Source organism: Canis lupus, chromosome 9 (assembly GCF_048164855.1).
Source record: "Canis lupus baileyi chromosome 9, mCanLup2.hap1, whole genome shotgun sequence".
Lineage (NCBI taxonomy): Eukaryota > Metazoa > Chordata > Mammalia > Carnivora > Canidae > Canis > Canis lupus.
This window is the reverse complement of record NC_132846.1, coordinates 16,113,483-16,122,060: the sequence shown is the minus strand read 5'-3', so window position 1 is coordinate 16,122,060 and position 8,578 is coordinate 16,113,483. Positions and strand designations below refer to the sequence as shown.

The window sequence follows — 8,578 nt, the reverse complement described above, 5'->3', positions numbered from 1 at the left end:
TTTGTCTAGGGCAGTGACTCCCCAAGGATGCTGACACTGGACATTGATCTGACTAAAGTATCACACTAAAACAAAAATCTCTTAGCTTCTGCATGAAGTAAGGAAAGTTTCTAGCTTCAACCTTTAGATATTCACCTGTTCAACAAATACTTATTAAATGTCTGCTAGGTACCAGGTACTGTTCTAGGTACTGGGGACGCAGCACCTAAAATTTTTCTTAAGAAGGGGCACTTATATGTGCAAATCAATGGTTACCAAACTTCCAGAGACTTCTTCCATCCGAAGACCACTTCATTTGGGTATATGTTGCTTGGACCACTCAAACCCACTCATGATTAGTGTTACTTCAAACTTCTCCAGAAGGAGCTGAAAGGCAAAAAAATGGCATTGCTACTGATAAGACCCCAATGAGCTTTATTTTACCTATCACAAATAAATGTTTTATCCATAACAAAAAACAAAGGTTTCAGCAGAATAATATTACAAACATTAATACTAAAGAAAATCAGCCTACGTACCACTTCATGATCACACTTTGAAAATTAAAGTTTTAAATTGGAAGTTTTACACAATAAGATTTCTCATATATGCACCTTTTCATTCATTGACTTTACTCCTCACAGAATCCTGGCTTTGGACAACTCTGCAGAAATTTTTTTTTTTTTTTTGACCTGCAGAAATTAAACCCTGTAATCCCCTTCCACAATTCCAAATAAAAGAACCTAAATATAAGGTTTTATATTGAAAATAATATAATTTAACTGAAATTTTAGGAAAACAAGCCCACATCAGATTCTTTTTAAAACTATCTGGGTCTATTGTAACACTCATACCCATGAAGATATTTTTAACTACTATGGAATCATCTGTAAAGTAGTTCAAGATATTCCACATACATTTTATCATCTTATACATCTATCTCCAACTTCTCTTTTATATTAATTTCATTATTCAAAATTAAAACTAAGATATTATAACCATAGAGAGGTTAGAAACCCATTGCAACATAATATTTAAAACAAACCTCCTAGATAACACAAGCATTTAGAGTCATTTGTGACTTTGTCTAACCAACACAAACAGGAAGAAATCAATATAACTACATAAAGATTATATACATTGACAAGGCATTTATATAAACTTGAACAAGTAAAATGATTTTTTTCATTGTTGTTAAAGATTTCATTTATTTATTTGAGAGAGAGCCAGAGAGAGCAGGAGCAGGGGGAGGAGCAGAGGGACAATCAGGCTCCCCACTGAGCAGGGAGCTGAAAGGCGGGGCTCCATCCAGGACCCTGGGATCTTGACCTGGGCTGAAGGCAGGTGCTAACCAACAGAGCCACCCAGGTGCCCCAAAATAAAAGTTTGATGTGTAAGGGTCATAGGATTGTGAGGAGTTTTCTCTAATTTTAATAATTTTTCAGTATATTATTTTAAAATGTGATAAGTAAATAAAGGTAGGGTAGTGGATGAGGAGAGTATATGGTAGTCTTAAGGCTATTGATAGGCAGCAGTGTCTCCTCCTTCAGTGAAGCGGTGGAATTGTACTTCTCTGATACTTGAAGCTAGATTGGCCTGCTTCGGCCAATAGTGTTAGTAGAAGAACTAGTAGTTAAGTAGTAGTAGTTAGAACTAGTTAGTAGTAGTTAAGAACTAGTATGTGCTCCCTCACATTCTCTTTTCCCTCTGCCTTGACAATGGCCAATGTTCCAGACAGAGGCTGCTCCATCATTCTAGTATTAGGGCAAGAACAACAATGACGTAACACTGCTTGCAACTGCGCCTTACTAACTATGGGAATGAGAATTAAACCTTTGTTTTTTCAAACTACTAGGATTTAGGACTTTTTTGTAACTGCAGTGTAACCTAGACTATTCTGACTGCTACGGGGGCTGAGGGGAGAAACAATCCAATAAAAAAGAATTTTGAATAAAGAAAATTTATGTGACTCTCAAACTTACACAAGTCATCAGGCACAGGGTTAAAACTAGAGCCCAGTTCCAGATCTACTATCCTTTAAATTGAAACCTGATTAACTTGTCTCATCTAAAAAAAAACTAAACATTTTTCCAGATGGGAAATATGATTTTGAGTTTAAAAAGCCTACTTTACTGTTATGAAATAGAATATGAAATAGAAATAACAAAAGTATCACTTTGGAGTAAAAAGTAACATCACAAATACTAACTTTCAACCCATCAAGTAAGTTTCTTAACTTCATGCTTAAAAATAAAGTTGGTCTTAATGCTCAGTCTTTGGGGGTACATTTTATCTTATCACATTATTAATTAGATATAATTTTACTAAGGCTACTTTTATTTTTTTTTAAGATTTTATTTATTTACTCATGAGAGACACAGAGAGAAAGAGACACACAGAGAGAGAGGCAGAGACACAGGCAGAGGGAGAAGCAGGCTCCGCAGGGAGCCCGACGTGGGACTCGATCCCGGCACCCAGGGATCACGCCCTGGGCTGAAGGCAGCGGCAATCTGCTGAGCCACCCGGGCTGCCCTTAAGGCTACTTTTAAATACAAATAGAAAATGCTCCATATTTTTAAGTGGAAATGCTTTCTGGCCAAAAGAATCCTTTGATCTTTTATTTTTATTTTATTTTATTTTTTTAATTTTTATTTATTTGTGATAGTCACAGAGAGAGAGAGAATGAGGCAGAGACACAGGCAGAGGGAGAAGCAGGCTCCATGCACCGGGAGCCCGACGTGGGATTCGATCCCGGGTCTCCAGGATCGCGCCCTGGGCCAAAGGCAGGTGCCAAACCGCTGCGCCACCCAGGGATCCCTCCTTTGACTTTTTAAAATGCAAAAAAAATTCTGTATTAAAAGAACAATATATAATTAGATAAAGTGAGAATAAAAAGGCACAGGTTTGTTTCCCAAATACTTACACTCTACCAAAGAACGTCTTTAAATCCACATAGAGCAGAGTTCACCTTGACATAGTAGTATTTAGGACTAAGCATGGGTCCATAGAACTCATCTTATTTCAGGAACGGGTAAATGAATTTGTAAAAGTCTAAAATTTCTCTTCCACTATATATGTACAGTTCAGATGAAGGGATATGTTTTATTTTGAGATTTCCCTAGTGATCTTTATTGAGTATTTTCCTACAAATTACCTACAAAATCGGTGCAAAGTATAGCACAATTTGTCACAAGGTATGACAGCCATATCAAGCAGCAGGAGTAAGAGAAATTAAGGGGGAAAGAAACAGACTAACATTTCAGTTACTGCATGGCTGTTCATATTTAGGCCAAGAACAACCAATCCCAAGTCACTATAAAGAAAGAATGACAGTGAATCTAAATAGAAACTGAAAGCTGGTCAGATGTGCTATCTCCTAGATCACAGTTTAATCTCTAAACTCTCTACAGCTCATATAAACAGACTGTTTTAAGTTTGTTTTACTTCCCTCTAGTCCAACGAGGGTCTGGGACCTGTGTGAATGAACGTATTTGTTCACCAATCACAAAAGGTTTTCAAAGACAGCACTATCAAAATCAAATCTAATGGGCCCATCACGGCAAGATGTTAGATCTCATCTTAAATATCCCTTCACCACACATGCACTTAAACGCACAGCTTTACTTACAGTATATCTGAAAATACTTTCCAACTCAGTACTGAGGAACATTGAGAATAGATAATCGGTGACCTTATACATGCACAACTGTATAGATGCCCTTTACACTGAGCATAATTTGGAGGAAAAAGCATCCTAGACAGATGTCTGCTCCGTGGTTTAGAAGAGTATGTGATACCATCCACACTTTTCACAGCTAAACCCTTGAAAACTGGGAGACGGACAAAGGAACCCAAACGTGAAGAGCATTCATTAAAAGATGTAAATAGCCAAGATCCGTGCTGTTTTGTTTCAATCTTCTTTATACTGTTGAAAACAGGAAAACCTCCTGTCATGCAGGCTCTGGGATTCTCAGGGCCCAATAAAGGTTAGTGACATTTTCAATTCATGTTTGTTTTCATTCTTCTAATCATGAACACTGTGTCAGCCTGAGAAACCAGCTGAGGGTAATCCATAACCTTTTACAAGTGAAACATTAACTCACGGCTCATTCTGATGTCTTTTTAACGTGATACAAAAACAAAAGCAAAAACACGCATGATATACATGATAAAAAAAACAACAACAACAACAACCATGGTAGCCAAATGAGAAAGTTGGTTGAAACTTTCACAGCACAAAGTTCTACCAACTTTGAAGTCAAATATCATTCATCAACACTAACTAGCCCTAGCCTAAACTGAGGACAACTACAAGTGCAATACCCAAAGTAATATCCAAATAATCAAGTGGAAATTTCTAAAATCTAAAATTTTTCCCTTTAATTACTCATGCAATCTTCATAACATAATAGCCAAACACAAAAAAGTACTTTTTTCTTAATCCATTAATTTGTATAAATCCTTCGGAGATAGTCTTTTTAGCTAAATGGATGAGTTTCCAAGTTGATGAAAATATACTGCTGCTTCATCTTCCCCAGTGAGGAACTGCCCTATGAGGTGCTCAGCAATATAGAATATTAGGCTCAAATCTAAATTGCAATACAGAATATGAGTCTGGTGGTGATCCCTGGGTCCTGGGATCGAGTCCTACATCAGGTACCCAACAGGGAGCCTGCTTCTCCCTCTGCCTATGTCTTTGCCTCTCTCTGTGTCTCTCATGAATAAATAAAATCTTTTAAAAATTTAAAATTTTCACGAATGCCAATAATCTACCATACTAAAGTTAGGTCTCCAAAATCATCTCTTGTGTGAGATAATGCGTATATTTTCTCCAAGAGAGTACATTCTCAACCAGGTATCTAAGAAACTGGCTTTGCCATCACAGTTGTGACTCTTTATATCAGGGAATTAAGTGGAATGGATGTCAAAGATGTAAGGACACCACGGAAGCAGCTACTAAGCAGAATCCAGTTGGATTACACAATGGAGAAGCAATGGACCTGGGCCGTCAGCTCTCCAATATACGGAGAAGGAAAAGATCCACACTTATGACAAGTGCCAGTTTTCTATCCCAGATCAAGAAAAGACAGCAGATGAAAGCAAAAGTACCTTGGAACAAGACATGATTTATTCATCAGGGATGAGTACCTTGGCAAGAAGTGTGCCAGACCATGAGGAGCCTTCTGAAAGAGTGAGATCAAGAAACATGAAGACTGTGAAGATTTATATTTTCCATCCCATCGTCTCCAACACAGAGCATCAATGACTGAAAAGGATCCAGTGAATATAACAAAACCCAAAGTTTAAAGGAATCAGGAGGAGAAGGGCAGAAATGGGCTAGGGATCCTACTCTTTATTAACATTTATTTCATTAGCTCTAATTGCCTCATTATTATAAACATTATTATATTCATATTTGTTTCATCTCAAACTAATTTAATTGATAGAATTCTGTGTCCTTGCTATTATATGATACAATTAGCTCTCATTAGTTCACATTTCACTCATTTTCTCCTGACTGATTGCACTACATACTGATGCTCACTAATATCAATATGTAATGTAATCAGTCAGGAGTAAAATGTTGTCACAGTGTCTCTAAAACTATCACACTTATCATTCTGATTGTCTCCAAAGTACCAATGATTCTTTCTAGAATTTCTGTCTCAATAGTGTAAAATTTGGTGTTAATAATAAAAATTGTACTATACTTATTGACACATTGATTAACCGTCATTTAAGTAATTAAAGAGAGCAAATTATTAATAAATTTTAAAAAGACAAACTGTCATTTGCTCATATAGCCTTCAAATCATGGAGAAGGAGGGCACCTGGGTGGCTCGGGGCTGAGCATCTGCCTTTGGCTCAGGTGGTGATCCCTGGGTCCTGAATCGAGTCCTACATCAGGCTCCCCACAGGGAGCCTGCTTCTCCCTCTGCTTATGTCTCTGTCTCTCTCTGTGTCTCTCATGAATAAATAAATAAAATCTTTTTAAAAATCTAAAGTTAAAAAAATAAATCACAGAAAATGAAACATCAAATATTTCCTCAGTCTTCTTAATCATAAGGTTTTTCCTTTCCTCTCCTTATCTTTCGTTGTTGTTGTTTTCGTCGTCGTTGTCGTTATGATCCTTCTGCAACCATGTGGAGAGCTTCAAGAAAGCAAGAACCTGCAGCTGATGCTTTCCATGGGAGGTGAAGAGGTCCCTTGAATTGTGCTACTGTTAATTTGCCCTTTTAGCATCTCCAGCAGGGAGTCTATAATGACAGAAGCAAAGCACAGAGATTTGTCTATCTGATTATTACATCAGAAATGCTAAAGACTAAAAGGGAAGAAAAGGGCAAAAGGCTTTTTGTAATGAATTTTATAAAAATCCATTGGGCTTTCAGTGGAGCTCATGTGGAAATGCCCTGCTAGTTTACTCAGATAAAATATACACAGAGAACCTACATTCTCCTTCTGGACTAGTTTAGTGCTATTACTTAGAATGGGAATTTGTACATATATTTATAAATAAAACACTTGCTGTCCTTTTTTCCTCCACCAAGAATTATACCCTGTATTTCCCCCACTAAACTACAGAGCATTCTGAGTGAAATAATGGCACAACAAACTCCACTGTATTATTCCTCTGAACGGAGCTCCCCAACAATACATGTATTTAACAGTCTTTTCAACTGGTCTTGAGCAAGATCATAGGTTTAAAAAAAACAACAACACCAACAACAAAACACTGAATGCCAGAAAATTTAAAGCAGCAAATGGCTTAATGGTTTTTGATTTTTGAGAAGTTCAAAACAAAAATCATTTTAAGTAAATAAAAAAAAGAGGACGATTCTGCATTAGTTTCGCCAAGCTAAATCCTATCTCAAATAATGGCAGAAGACATTTAAATACCAAAGTTGCTATAATAATCCCTGTTTGAATCATGGTTTCCCTGAACTGGGCTAAGCCTTTAGACAGAAACTAATTGCTACAAACACTAATTTTCGAGTCCCTTTTGTTTCCCTTTGCAGGCACCTCTGGACGCAGAAGGTACCCAATTAGCAGAATTCATGGTCCTGATTGTGTATTGTGGGGCTAGCGTGTGAGCTGTATAAACACTGCTGATTACCATTCCTCTGTAATGGCTGATTTTTTGATTGCTTAATAAGGCCATCTATTCTGCATCAGGGCCTGGCAAAGCAGTTGGTGAAATCAGTTAGGTCACTTTTTTTCTGGTCCGAGTAGCAGGAGGAGTCTGTGATGGTAGCAGTTGACTAAAAACATAATTACAGGCTATTTAATCGCATCTGTTTCCCCACTTAACATTGTTTGTTCAAGTTAGACATAGTTAAGTAAATCAAAAGGACAATAACGGCAAAAACACGGAAAAATTACTATTACATGGTTAAAACTCTAGGGCTTGGTATAATTACAGAAAACATAGCTTGCAGTGATTTTTTTTTAAGGTACTAATTTTTATTAGCTTCCATTTTGCTTATTTGGTGGTTGCCGGTTTTTTAGGGTCTATTTTTTTTAATATTCCATGTTATGTAAATAACTATTATTTGTCTGGCAGGACTGATTTCATGTGAAGGGTCCTACAGGGATGATATTGTTTATTATGATGATTTTTATGTGCTCATCCACTGTTATAATTAGCCATCAAGTAACTCCTATCCTGTTATGTGATTAATAATTAATCCCATAAACACACCTTTCACTACATAGGATTGTCTAATGGATGAGTCCAAGTGAGCGTCATACCCAAGGGCACCGCCATTCACTCCGAGCTGCCCCTTTCCTCCCTCTGAGTACCATACCTGTAATTTATCAATAACACAAAACTGCTCTACAATCAAAGGGATAAAACTGAAAGGCACCCAGACAGCTGAAGCTGCCAACAGGCATCGAGCCCATGTTCCGATGCCACTAAGCAGGCCATTGAATCCAGCAAGGACGATGAATCAATATCAGGTCAGCTGAAAAGAGAGGCAGCTGCTCTTTCAGAAATATACATTGCACTCAGTCCTACATAGAGCATGTTTGCACAATGACCTACAACCATATAAAGCGGGGATTTTATTAAGCAGTCCACAGCACATGTTTAAAATAACCATCTTTTGTTAGTTGATGCAACAGAGAAAGCTGTCTTTTGTAACCACCCGGCAAGACTGCTACAATCCGTTGCTTACCAGAGAAGAACTGAAGGACAGAGCCACCCTCAGCTCCCAGGTTGTCTGGAAGGGGTCTGACAAAGTAGTTCTGTGCAGGACCCATCGGAAAGGTATGTCATTTCCTTCAAAGTCCAATCGTCTTTCTTCTCGGGAAAAGGAGACTACAATTTCAATACATACACACTTTATGAATTTGAGTGTTTGATAAATACCAGCTACCTGACAAATCCAAATATATCTGACGGAAAATACCACTTAAACTGATTTTAGGATTTCATGTAATTTTAAAGTATCTAATTGTTCTAAATGTTAATTGTATAAAAGTATCCTGAAAACAATCAGCACAGAGCACAGTTATCACAAATACAACTAATAAAATCTCTCAGTGATCTGCCACCTTACGTAGAGAGATAGCATCATCCTACAGAACATCATGTCCA

The 8,578-nt window shown here is 37.4% G+C and overlaps 1 long non-coding RNA gene across 1 annotated transcript; it reads right to left on the bottom strand.

The window, feature by feature from the left end:
• Positions 1-397: 397 nt before the first annotated feature.
• LOC140639835 (uncharacterized) lies at positions 398-8,291 on the bottom strand. Its single transcript, XR_012036481.1, has 2 exons — positions 8,157-8,291; positions 398-6,236 (listed from the first exon to the last, which is right to left on the bottom strand). It is a non-coding gene; the product is annotated as an uncharacterized lncRNA (long non-coding RNA).
• Positions 8,292-8,578: the final 287 nt, after the last annotated feature.